The sequence below is a fragment of the Panulirus ornatus genome, chromosome 66 (assembly GCF_036320965.1).
Source record: "Panulirus ornatus isolate Po-2019 chromosome 66, ASM3632096v1, whole genome shotgun sequence".
Classification (NCBI taxonomy): Eukaryota; Metazoa; Arthropoda; class Malacostraca; order Decapoda; family Palinuridae; genus Panulirus; species Panulirus ornatus.
Genome location: NC_092289.1, coordinates 13,444,457 through 13,458,899, shown reverse-complemented (window position 1 = coordinate 13,458,899; position 14,443 = coordinate 13,444,457). Strand labels below are relative to the sequence as shown.

Here is a 14,443-nt window from a genome sequence, read left to right as displayed (position 1 = left end):
AGCCTGTGCCATGCTTCACTCCGTCACTCCCGTGGTGTCACGTGAGCAGAAGTCATTCTTTCCAAGCTCCCTCGCCTCCACCGTATCTCTCAACACGTGTGTCATTTCTTCTCTAGCGATGTTACGAAGACGCACACTGACCCAAGGCCCATGAGAGGGTAGCATAGCTAAAGGCTCTCTCTCTCTCTCTCTCTCTCTCTCTCTCTCTCTCTCTCTCTCTCTCTCTCTCTCTCTCTCTCTCTCTCTCTCTCTCGCCCCAGTAATCTGAGTGATACCGCTAAGGAGAGGGGAAGGGGGGGGGGGAGGCTATGGAAACAAGAGTATGAACAACAATAGTAACAATAAGAGTGCTCTCACACGGACGATGTTGGAAATACCTTCAGTGCTGGAAGATGTTGGTAACATCATTAAGGGTGGGAGATGTCGTCCCCCAGCTGTTGGAAGATGTTGGTATTATCCTCACTAGTGGAAGACGTTATGAACATCCTCACTGGAATGAGATGTAAGCATCAATACCGGTGTGAGGGAGGGAGGGAAGGAGGAGGTGGGGGGTTGTTGGTGGTTCTCCACAGTGGCATCCATATGGGGAGGAAAAGGGTGAGGGGTAGGTAGGGAGGGAAGGCAGGCCAGGCATAAAAGTTTGGAATTGCTGATGATTGTGGAGCCTCTGGCTGGCTCGGCGGTTACTACCGCTGCATCTACTACTTGCTGTTGCTGATCTTGCTGTTGTCTTCTTTAATCTTTCCCCCCCTCTCTCATCACTACCTATTTTTGTGGTCATTTTGTTCTCTCTGCCAAGTGTGTTGTCGTGTAAGCTATGCCACGTGGAACCAAGGTCTCCAAATCTGGTGTGTCTGGAAAGTCATTTCCTCTGAGGGCAGACTCTCCTTCCTCCATAACATTCCATGAGCCACAGTGTAAAGGGGCTGACCCAAGGGGAAGCCTGTGATTGGTGTGCTGACGGGTGTTATGGTGGACCAAAGCGACGGTAGAAAGAAGGCCCAGGGTGTCGACAGGGGTGCAGGGAGAGGGACCAGGGCGCCGACAGGGGTACATAGAGGGGGACCAAGGGCGTCGACAGGGGTATATCTAGAGGAGGACCAGGGCCACGGCATAGATATATCTAGAGGGTGGACCAGGGCGCCGACAGGGGTACATAGAGGAGGACCAGTGCCACGGCATAGATATATCTAGAGGGTGGACCAGGGCGCCGACAGGGGTACATAGAGGGGGACCAGGGCGTCGACAGGGTATATCTAGAGAAGGACCAGGGCCACGGCATAGATATATCTAGAGGGGGACCAGGGCGCCGACAGGGGTACATAAAGGGGGACCAGGGCGTCGACAGGGGTATATCTAGAGGAGGACCAAGGCCACGGCATAGATATATCTAAAGAGGGACCAGGGCGCCGACAGGGGTACATAGAGAGGACCCAGGGCACCGACGGGGGTATGCAGAGAGGGACCAGGGCGCCGGCAGGGGTATAGTAAAAAGGAAGTAGATCATCGGCAGGGGTGTAGAGAGAGAGAGGGCTCAGGGCGCTAGCAGGGGTACATATAGAGGGACTAAGGCTCCGACAGGGGTAGAAAGAAGGCCCAGGGCGCCAGTAGGACAAGGGACGGAGGAGCAGCAACTTGGGCGTCCCATGAGACTCAAATGAGGGGGGAAGGTCCGCCATGTCATGGGTGTCAGGGAGATGGGTCAGTTATTGGTAAACTTTGGTGCCCCGGTGATGGGTTCTGTTTGTCGGCCCGGCGTTCCACCAACACGAACCCAAGACGTGTTTGAAACGTCCACTGGTGGTGTTTGAGGAGACAGACTGTACTGCCTCCTCGTGTTCTCGTGGCGGTCTGTGCGAGCTTAGATGGGTCTCGGTGGGGTTGTGGTGGTGCCGAACTGCAACTCGGGGACGAGGGATCCCCAATGGCAGAGGGTGGTGAGGGTGGTGCAGTAGTGCGATGAGTGGTGTAAGAGTGAAGGAGGATGAGCTCTTGATACCCAGTTTCTACATCTTTTCTAGTATCCCTGAGGTGTGGTGGGTAGTCGGGGAAAGATTATTTATGTCATGTATAACTTAACGCTATTTTTCTGTACGACTTTGTGGGATATTCCTTCTATTCCTCCTCCCACCTATGCTGTACCTGAAGGTTTACACACATATATTAAGAAAGATGAGATTATATGTTTTTGAACGATGGATGTATATAGATGGATGTATATAGCCTGTCACATATCTTACTCGACTGGGGAAACGTTGAAACGTATTCTTTCCATCTCAGCCTGTGTGTGTGTGTGTGTGTGAGAGAGAGAGAGAGAGAGAGAGAGAGAGAGAGAGAGAGAGAGAGAGAGAGAGAGAGAGAGAGTCTCGAAGATAACTATGCCTATAATTGCCCCCTCATGATGGTGGTGTGTTTGGCCCTGCAAGTGAGGTTGTATGAGGAGAAACGCCACACCCCCCTCATGATGTTTGTGTGTGTTTAGATCTAAACAGTTTCTTAAACAATCGTTACATTTTTGGCTTCAAATTTCTGATGTGGCTCAGTGTTTCCATGGAAAGTCCTTGAAATGGATTAGTGAGGCCTTTGTCCTTGAAATGGATCAATGAGGCCTTTGTCCTTGAAATGGATCAGTGCGGCCTTTGTCCTTGAAATAGATCAGTTTGACTTTTGTCCTTGAAATGGATCAGAGGCCCTTTTCCTTGAAATGTATGTGAGGCATTTGTCCTTGAAATGGATCAGTATGGCCTTTTTCTTTGAAAAGGATCAGTGTGGTCTTTGCCCTTTAAATGGATTACTGTATGGTTTGTCCTTGAAATGGGTCAATTTGGCCTTTGTCCTTGAAATGGCTCCATTTGGCCTCGAAATTTCCTGGAAATGGTTCACCTTTTTCCTTAACAGTTCTCGAAATGGTTCATTTTGTCATTTGTCCTTGAAATGGTTCAGTTGTCTCTGAGAAAAATCCTTGAAATAGCTCAGCGTGCGGTTGAAAATATCTTGAATAATTTCGCGAATATTTGAATGAACAGGTTTGGAAGGAACCCGATATAACCACGCCTCTTCGTTGTACATCAACTGACTGTTATATTGCTTTCTTGTATCTTCCTTGATGATGTGATTCTTACACGAAAGTGCACTTGGGAACTTATCGTGTTTCATTTCTCCGTGGACTCGTAGGAATATATAGATAAACGAGTTGAAATGTAATGGGTAGATGAAAAAAACTCTTTCATTCTCCCTCTGTGACTGTCTGTGCCATGTCCCTCTCTTCCTCTTCCTTCTCCTCTTCCTCTTCCTCCTCCTCTTCCTCACCCCAGTAATCCCTCGTCCGAGCCATAACTGCCCCATAGTTGAAGAAATGTTTACAAAACCAGAACGGTACATGGATCATCATCCAGAGTCCGGGGGTCGTAATGAGGTCACTGTGACCTTACCTATAAGGTCAAGGTCAGATTTTGTCGCCTGTGACCTTAACCTCTAAGGTCAAGGTCCTTTGCGTTTGGGGGGTGTGGGTTGGGCCTCAATTTTCTTATCTGTGGTGATATCTGTGCGAAACTTGGAATACTCAATATGGAGACGGAGTGACGCGTTGTGCTAGATACGATCAATGTGACCTTTTGACTTTTAAGGTCAAGTATGTGCCAGGACTTTGTTCGGGATAGGGTGGGTGGGTGGGCAATTAAAACTAATCACTGTCCTGTGTGGCTGGCAATGCTATATTGGGATTGGAGAGGAGTTGGGGAGGGGTTGTTAATGATGGCTCCTTAAAGGACATACGTATATAGTTCTTTCCTGAAAACAGTCTGCGCAGCTGTGGTTCACAGCGCAGGTTTTGGTTCACAACGGCTTTGTTAGTACATGATAAGTAAGGACATTGCAGGAGGCCTATTGTCCCATGCTGGGCAGGTCCTGGGTCTTCTCCACCCTACAACCAACTGCCTGAACCCATAAAACACATCCCACCTTCGTTTAAAGCCACCAAGGTACTGTTGGTACAGCAGTGCCCTCAGCCACAACAGACAGTGCACCACTGACTACAGATCCTTGCTCAGCCACCCCCCCCCACACACACACCACACACAGTCCCATCCTCCCTCGTCTACCACACGGTGACTCCCAGCCACCAGACAGCCTCCCTCCGCCGCCACCACACTTAGCTTCTTCAGCTCACCACCGCATATTGTCTTTCTACGCCACCACACCGCCTCCTTTTAACCACCAAGCAGTATCATCACAGCCTTTTGCTTTCCGAGACATGTGTCTATCAGCTACCACACTGAACAGCCACGTACACTCACCACACACAGGGTCCAACACCGACCACATAGACACACAAGTCTTTGCCGTAGACACCACCCCAGCCAACTCCTTCCTTCACCACATAGTATGTATCCGGCGACCACTCTGCTGACCCTCACCCACCACATACCCCTTCCGTTGCACCGCCATATGTTCTTCGCCTCGGCTACCACACACACACACACACACACACACACACACACACACACACACACACACTGGCTCTCTTGGGTAAGAGTAATGGCATCTAAAAAGTTGCATGGTATTCACTTGCAGGCAATTACTGCTGCTGCTGCTGGAGCTGTTGGGGCTTGGCATGCTCGGCCTGCCGCCTGACGGAATTACGGACGCTGAAGGGGGAGCTCTGAGGGGTGAACTCTAGTCTGGGTGTTCCAGCTCAGGGGTTTGTTAGGGTTCGGTGAGACGTGTTAGGCGATAGGGTGCGGCAGGGCGAAGTGGTGAGACGTGGTTGGGACGTGGTCGAGAAGCAATGTACGAGGTCGAGACGTGGTTTGGACGAGATCGGGACATGGTTGGGAGGAGGTGGGACGTGGGCGGAGTAGTTCAGCAGGGGGTGGGAAGGCGCTGGACGGCCCCACAACTCGGGGGAATTCCAGAATACGGCCGTGGGGTAAGGTCATGCATGCCGTCGCTGATTTTTAACTTGGCGTGGGGCCCCGCGACCCCTCTAGCGTGGCGTGGGGCCCAGGACCCCTCTAGCGTGGCGTGGGCCCAGGACCCCTCTAGCGTGGCGTGGGGCCCAGGACCCCTCTAGCGTGGCGTGGAGCCCACGACCCCTCTAGCATGGCATGGGGCCCGCGACCCCTCCAAGCATAGAGTAGGGCCCACGGCCCCTGGTAGCATAGAGTAGGACCCACGACCCCTCGTAGCATAGAGTAGGACCCACGACCCCTCGTAGCATAGAGTAGGACCCACGACCCCTCGTAGCATAGAGTAGGACCCACGACCCCTCGTAGCATAGAGTAGGGTCCACGACCCCTCCTAGTATGCCGTGGGGACGTGCGACCATCCTCGCCTTGTACGCCAGTGCACACCACACGCAGCCGTAACACTGTGGTGCAGTAGTAGTTCCTGGATTATTTGATTCACTTTAACGACGTAGAAGATGGCGATTAGTACCTGTGGTTGGGGCGCGTCGTCCTTTACCTCCCAAACAAAGAAATTATAGATACGAAGGAATTCGAACAGCAACAGAGCATTGGTTCTTTTCGAGACTGTCTACTGTTATGGAAGAAATCCGACACTGATTAGTGTGGTGAGAGTAGAGGAGGCAGACATATAATTTTAAGGGAAATTCCTGTAAACTTGTGTAGCTATGGAGGCTTGAATAATGTCCGTCGTGGACATATGAGGCGAAGTATTTATATCATCTAATCTGAAACGTGTTTCTGTTACGAACTTTGGGATATGTGTGGTTGTGTACATAAGACGTGATGTGATCTAGGTCTGCATGTAGGCTTGAACGATTGTCGGAACGTGTCGGGTTTTGGACGAGGAAGTTCTGCGGTGATGGCAGGGGACGGGGTGTCTGGGACCTTTGTTTAAGAGGATGTTGGAGAGGGACTGGTACAGTGTAAATCCACACACGCGCGCGGATTTCTTGCCTCGTGTACCTTTTTTTTTCTTTACAATCAACTCAAGAAACGTCTGGTCGACACGAGAACCGTTGTTCTTCTTGATCATTGACGTTAAACATCGCATGCATGTTCGCACCGACGCCTCCGACACAAAGACAGACATACAGAAATTGACAGACACAGATAGACGTACAGACCATGACTGAGGCGGAAGACAGACCGCCTACAATACCCACCTCCTTCGAAGGGAGGCGGGATCTAATGAACGAACACCAGACAGTGTCCTTTACCTCCTTATTCTTCTCAGGTCCGTCTCGGTCAGGAGGGCCGGAATGAGCGGCGAGGGAACAAACACGACTCGTCAGGAGTGAGTGTCAAGTTGGGTTAAGTGTTCTCGTGAATGAGTGGGGAGTGATGGTGAGTGCATCAGGTGGTGGTGTTGAGTGCCTCAGGTGATGGACGGGTTCCGGTGCTGTGGCTGGCATTGGTCCGGGTTGGCCTGGCGTGGCAGGAGGAGGAGGAGGAGGATCCGACATCTCGTGTAGACCACAGCTCAGCCAGGATCATTCTTGACCATCAGGACGGGTTAGCATCATCCATCCTCGGCCACCATGATGGGGTGTATCGTCATCCACCACCTCTAAGCCAGTGTAGGGTCATCCTGGACCTTCATTCCAGTGATAGCCACGTCCTGGACCTCCAACTCAGTGGGAGCGTCATCATGGACCTCTAACCCAGTAGGAGGATCACTCTAGTCCTCCAACCCAGTGGCAGCCGCGTCATGGACCTCCAACCTCCAAGCATCATCATCCTTGGCACGAGATGCATTACCACTCGTCCTCCAGCATGGAAGAGGGTCATCCTTGATTGCCACTGACCATTTTGATGTGATCCTCGAGCCTTCATGAGCCAGCCTCGTCCTCGACACCCCAACACGGGATATGTACCTAAACCCCACCCTCATCTACAATGTTTCCAGTGTACGTCTCGTACCTTACAAGTCCTAACGCGACCTTCCGTTCGGGTGTATGTAAGTTTACACTGGCGGTGAGGTGGATCGGCTTGCTTCCCTCACGGAGGGGAGAGGAGCGGAGACGGCGGCAGAGGGACATTACCGCCAGGTTTAGGGAGAGGAGGGGAAGGAAGGAGGAGGCGGCGGAGGAAGAGATTGGGGAGGGAGGGTAAACGGGGGAGCACATCAGAGGCAGGAAGCTGCATCGTGGAGTCATATTTTATGTGTTTACGAGTCTGCTTGTGAGCTACCTTCCCCGGGAATGTTGTCAGGGATTCCTTTAAGGAGGATGGGAAACGTCAAGCATCCCATTAAGACTCGAGGTGCACGGCGAGGGAAGACATACCGTAACCCACCCTCAGGCCTCCAGCTCACAAACAGAAGACGTACATGGATAGAGTATATATATATATATATATATATATATATATATATATATATATATATATATATATATATATAATATATATATATATATATATATATATATATATATATATATATATATATGTATATATATATATATATATATATATATATATATATATATATATATATATATATATATATTTTTTTCAAACTTCGCCATTTCCCGCGTGAGCAAAGTAGCGTTAAGAACAGAGGACTGGGCCTCTGAGGGCATATCCTCACCTGGCCCCCTCCTCTGTTCCCTCTTTTGGAAAAATTAAAAAAAAAAAAAACAAGAGGGGAGGATTTCCAGCCCCCCGCTCCCTCCCCTTTTAGTCGTCTTCTACGACACGCAGGGAATACGTGGGAAGTATTCTTTCTCCCCTATCTCCCCTGTATATATATATATATATATATATATATATATATATATATATATATATATATATATATAGAGAGAGAGAGAGAGAGAGAGAGGTAGGTGGTACAGGACACTCCGCCTGCTTGCAGATTACACCACGAGTCAAGATTCCTCCGTAGGGAGGCTGTATCATCGTCAGAGTCTATCTTGTCTCTGCTGCTGAGCTTAGCGTAGCCTTGGAAGCCCGTGGGTAATGGGTCGTTAGATTTTATTTATATGTATATATATATATATATATATATATATATATATATATATATATATATATATATATATATATATATTATTTATTCTATTATATTTTATTATACTTTGTCGCTGTCTCCCGCGTTTGCGAGGTAGCGCAAGGAAACAGACGAAAGAAATGGCCCAACCCCCCCCCCCCCATACACATGTATATACATACGTCCACACACGCAAATATACATACCTACACAGCTTTCCATGGTTTACCCCAGACGCTTCACATGCCTTGATTCAATCCACTGACAGCACATCAACCCCGGTATACCACATCGCTCCAATTCACTCTATTCCTTGCCCTCCTTTCACCCTCCTGCATGTTCAGGCCCCGATCACACAAAATCCTTTTCACTCCATCTTTCCACCTCCAATTTGGTCTCCCTCTTCTCCTCGTTCCCTCCACCTCCGACACATATATCCTCTTGGTCAATCTTTCCTCACTCATTCTCTCCATGTGCCCAAACCACTTCAAAACACCCTCTTCTGCTCTCTCAACCACGCTCTTTTTATTTCCACACATCTCTCTTACCCTTACGTTACTCACTCGATCAAACCACCTCACACCACACATTGTCCTCAAACATCTCATTTCCAGCACATCCATCCTCCTGCGCACAACTCTATCCATAGCCCACGCCTCGCAACCATACAACATTGTTGGAATCACTATTCCTTCAAACATACCCATTTTTGCTTTCCGAGATAATGTTCTCGACTTCCACACATTCTTCAAGGCTCCCAGGATTTTCGCCCCCTCCCCCACCCTATGATCCACTTCCGCTTCCATGGTTCCATCCGCTGCCAGATCCACTCCCAGATATCTAAAACACTTCACTTCCTCCAGTTTTTCTCCATTCAAACTCACCTCCCAATTGACTTGACCCTCAACCCTACTGTACCTAATAACCTTGCTCTTATTCACATTTACTCTTAACTTTCTTCTTCCACACACTTTACCAAACTCAGTCACCAGCTTCTGCAGTTTCTCACATGAATCAGCCACCAGCGCTGTATCATCAGCGAACAACAACTGACTCACTTCCCAAGCTCTCTCATCCCCAACAGACTTCATACTTGCCCCTCTTTCCAAAACTCTTGCATTTACCTCCCTAACAACCCCATCCATAAACAAATTAAACAACCATGGAGACATCACACACCCCTGCCGCAAACCTACATTCACTGAGAACCAATCACTTTCCTCTCTTCCTACACGTACACATGCCTTACATCCTCGATAAAAACTTTTCACTGCTTCTAACAACTTTCCTCCCACACCATATATTCTTAATATATATATATATATATATATATATGTATATATATATATATATATATATATATATATATATATATATATATATATATATATTAGATTCTGATTAATAAAAGAGACTTGCAAGTCACTGACAGCAGTGGGTGTGTGTGTGTGTGTGTGTGTGTGGGTGTTTGTGTGTGTGTGTGTGTGTGTGTGTGTGTGTGTGGGTGGGTGTGGATCTCTCTCATAATAAGTAACATGACATTTCCCGGAAGGGATTATCGTTTCCCTTGCGGACCTAGAGCGGTTGTTGCCACGTGATGGAGACTCCAGCCACGGAGCGACGCCCTCGTTGAAGCCGGGCTGTTAATGAATGATTGAAAAAGGTGGCAAAAATAGAGAAGAGAAAAAATGGGAAACGTAGAGAAAAGGAAGAAAAAAAGGGAAAACATTGGGGAAAGGAAGAAAAAAAGGGGAAACAGAGAAAAGGAAGAGAAAAAGGGGAAACAGAGAAAAGGAAGAAAAAAAGGGAAGACATTGGGGAAAGGAAGAAAAAGGGAAAACATAGAGAAAAGGAAGAAAAAAAGGGGAAACATAGAGAAAAGGAAGAAAAAAAGTGGAAACATAGAGAAAAGGAAGAAAAAAAGGGAAAACATTGAGAAAGGGAAGAAAAAAAAAGGAAATAGAGAAAAAGGAAGAAAAAGAATCACTTTATTTCTAACGAAATGATAGTCGTTGGTTGTCAGGAAAAAACATGAGAAGGTAAAGAGTTCCAAAGCTTGGCCGTGTTAGGAAAGAAACAGATGACGATCACCGCCAACGGCCACACGTTCATTTATCTAACGTAAATGGCAGAGCTGAGGACGCTATAAAACCCCGTGTTGAGCACGGAAGAGGACCATTAGGAAAAAAGATCCGTGACACACCAGACCAGAAACTGTATAGGTTAACCTTCCGAAAACTTAGCAAAAAAAAAAAGAAAAAGAAAAAAGAGACAGACCTAGCGAAAGCAGTCTCTCTCTCTCTCTCTCTCTCTCTCTCTCTCTCTCTCTCTCTCTCTCTCTCTCTCTCTCTCTCTCTCTCTCTCTCTCATCTCTCTCTCACGTGTGACGGTCTCCTGTCCTCACATCACACATTCACGGGCCGCCCGATGTCGAGCCTGCATAGATTCGAATCCCGGTCGCGGCAGTCGGTGTGCAGTCAACTCTGCTGTTCATCCCGCCCTATGGGGCTGGTCGATAGAATTGGTGCCTGGCTTAGGCTAGGATATGTATATATATATATATATATATATATATATATATATATATATATATATATATATATATGTATATACATATATATGAGATGGTTTTGATTAGACCAGTCCACATTGACCCTAGCTGGAATCGACATTACTGACTGAGGACGCGTCTCAAATTACCCTAGACTCGACTCTCTTTTGTCAGAGAGGAGAAAGACGCGTTATACAGGGGTGTCCGTGAGTGACATCTGTTTTGAATTCAGTTCAGAGGATACTGAATATATGGTGATGATTTATGGGTCACTCTGTGTGTGAGTAATCTCAAGGACGTAGGGTAATACTTAGAGGGGGTCCAATCTTACTCCCACTCCCAACGCGGATGTCATTTTACAAGTGTCTTAAGGGATGTGTGATTGGGTGGTGCAGGTCCATCGTATTGACGAGTGAGTGGTGGGGGCAGAGAGAGAGAGAGAGAGAGAGAGAGAGAGAGAGAGAGAGAGAGAGAGAGAGAGAGAGAGAGAGAGCAGCATTAGCGTCCCAGGGGGTTGACTGGAGACGCCACACTCCTCAACCCCTCGAAGAACGAACCGAGGGCGTCGCACCCTCGATACCTCCTCACCTGCAGAGGGTATCTGACCCTCCACCCCAACTCCAGGCAGAGAGGTAGATGGCGCTGTCCTGTGGGGCTGTAGCCACGAAGGAGAAAGGCAGATCAGCTGCACAAACAACTCCCTGCTATGGCCCTGTCTCGGAATGTAGGAGAGATGGCTACCCAAAAGCAGACGTTGAGGATTGATGATGATGAATGTTTGAAAGTAATCTTAGTCGTATTAATGATATAGGAGCATTCAGTATTGTGACGTGGGTAATGACGTCGTTCATAATGATGTCGATTATTTTGTAGTTTTACAGGATGTTTTGGGATCGTGAGCGACTCTTAAGGTGAGGATGAACATGAGGGGCTGGAGCGGTCGTCCTCTTCCTATCCGACCTGGAGACAAAAATTGACGAAGATGAAGCGAGCAGATTGTAGATAATTTTAGCGGACGATGATGATGATGATGATAACTTTAATGGCCCATTAGACAGAAATGCAGCCAAAGGAAGAAAATGTCTTTCCATCCACACAGTTTAGGAGAGCTTAAAGGTCAATTATAACTTTGGAGAGACCAGACAGACACACACACACACACAGACACACACACACACACACACACACACACACACACACACACACACCTTTTCACAGCAGGTCATCTTATTGACCATCCTTTTCGCCACCGTGTGCCATAGATATCCACCTCACCGCACCCTACCCGAACATTGGCTCACTCTGTCTTCCAGCCAGCCAGCTCCCTCCACATCCGACACCTCCCCAGTCGGCAGAAATAAGAATTTTGATGACGCTAGATGGTTAAGCAGTCTCATTGGTAAAGCGCCTCGCTACACCCCATTGCCTTGTGAAACATCTCACGTTCTCCCCTACGCCAGCCAGACCACTCTGCTCCATCATCATCATCAGGGTTTCCTTCCCAGCAGCCGAAAATGCCTCGCTGGTCGACCCATCTTCGAAGTCTCTTGCGACCGACGCCTCGTTGAGTTAGGACCCGTTGATGATGGTTCCCCATAGACGCTAGGCGGTTAGGTTCCTGGACTTTATCTGTGGCAACTTAATGTAGCGCAAGACCTCTGTGGCTCACAACTTAGTGTAGCGCAAGACCTCTGTGGCTCACAACTTAGTGTAGCGCAAGGCCTCTGTGGCTTACAACTTAGTGTAGCGCAAGACCTCTGTGGCTCACAACTTAATGTAGCTCAAGACCTCTGTGGCTCACAACTTAGTGTAGCGCAAGACCTCTGTAGCTCACAACTTAGTGTAGCGCAAGACCTCTGTGGCTCACAACTTAATGTAGCTCAAGACCTCTGTGGCTCACAACTTAGTGTAGCGCAAGACCTCTGTAGCTCACAGCGCAGTGTAGCGCAAGACCTCTGTGGCTCACACGCACATTGACTTCAACAAGACCTTCGTCCCAGTCCACCATAACATGATCATCATCGAAGCTGTGAACATGAGGCTGCACAGATGTCTCACTCCATGGTTTGCAGCGCTCCCTCAGTGAGCGTCGCCAATCCTGTACGCTGCTGAGGAGCCACCACCTTCCAGTCCCCTCACCTCTAGCGTCCAAGAGAGCACAGACTGCTGGACCCTTGTGTGTCCTCATTCTTATAATGATGCATTAATGGACTCCTTAAATACGTCTGGTATTAGTGTCATCTTTGACATCAGCTTTCCGGATTGTTTCCATCACGTGTTACCGAATGCCCTTGGGCTCTTATTGGACCCCGTGGGCAGAACGAACCTTAGGGTAGGATCCCACGGTTGGGACTATCCTCTGGGTATGATGGATGACCCGGCCTTTGGTCAGGTCAAAGGCCAAGGCTATCATACCTAATGGTTCACGCCGTCGTATTCAAGAGGTTGAAATAAACTACCGTTGACCTTGTTGGATGGTTAGTTGTCTGATCAACCTACCTCCCTTCTCTCCTGCCGCAGGAGTTGCATCTGTCTTCTGTGGGGGGTCGTCGCAGCGCTCAGGGAACTGGCCACGTCCACCGGAGAGACTCAAGGTCATACAGGGTAATGATGTTCTGTGTGTGTGTGTGTGTGTGTGCGTGTGTGTGCGTGTGTGTGTGTGTGTGTGTGTGTGTGTGTGTGTGTGTGTGTGTGTGGACAGTGTATTAGGTCATTTGAGCAGGAAGTGCTCAATGTCTTAGCAATATATATATATATATATATATATATATATATATATATATATATATATATATATATATATATTCTTGTTGTTTCTGGTCACGGACAGAAATCCTCCTCGAGACCGGGGCCTTGCATGAAGAAATAAGAGAAGGGTTAAAAACATTGAAACGTAAAGAGAGAGGAGAGAGAGGAAAAAGAAAAAGGAGAGTTTTCGAGAGAATGTCGAGGTATTGTGATCTTCCTGTTGTTGTGTTGGTCAGGGTCGAAATGAGAATTTTTTATGGATTTTTGTGGTGTTTGTGGGTGTAGTGTGTGTTGGGAAGATGGCCGTAGTTGTGTATGTGGTGGGAAGATGGTGGTAGCTTGTGGTAGTGGTAGAATGTGTTGGGTAGATGGTGGTAGTGTGTGTGGTGTAAAGTTAAATTGTTTATTTTTCGTTTTTAATTATTTATTGATTAAGAGCGGAGGGGGAAGTGAAAAACCAGACGTGACCTGTGGACTGTGAGATGTTTGGTGTGGGTTTGAAGGAGTTGGTTGGTGCCACCAAGTCACCTCTGCAAACCCCGTGGGGACATCCCCTTTTGCTTGTGGTTTTATTACTATGCTAATTGGTGGGGTTACACAGAGAGTGGGGGGGAATCTCCTTTTGGCTAGGCTGTATCACCGTGACGGAGTTCAGTCTCGTCAGAAAACGTATCCTTCCAAAGCAGTCCATGACTCCCTTGCTACTGGTCGAAGCGTAGCCTTGGAGCCATTACAGGAACTCCTGAGAAAACAGATCCTGGAGTAACTCCAGGGCTCTTTCCAACGGAAAGGGGGCCTGGGGCGATTATACTTGGTAGCAACTGATAACTTCACTGTCCACACAGTGTTCGAATCTGTAATAACGAGGCTATAGTGCCTCTGCCATATTGACGATCAGAAGACGCCATGAGACGATCCTGTGTCTGTGATCATAATGTGACCATCAGAAGACGCCATGAGACGATCCTGTGTCTGTGATCATAATGTGACCATCAGAAGACGTCATGAGACGATCCTGTGTCTGTGATCATAATGTCTGTGATGATGATGCCCAGCCACCAGTATGCCAGAAGCTGTGTATATAAAGGCTATGTTTATTTCTCTCATAACTTTCCTATAAGTGACAGATCAGTAAGAAATCTCAGTATTTTTAGATGTATATAATTATGGTTACGTATTGTGTGT

The 14,443-nt window shown here is 47.8% G+C and overlaps 1 protein-coding gene across 1 annotated transcript in view; it reads left to right on the top strand.

The window, feature by feature from the left end:
- The window catches only part of LOC139746888 (serine/threonine-protein kinase PLK1-like), a 498,519-nt gene that overhangs the window by 295,750 nt on the left and 188,326 nt on the right, over positions 1–14,443 (top strand). The gene's annotated exons all lie outside the window — the stretch shown is intronic.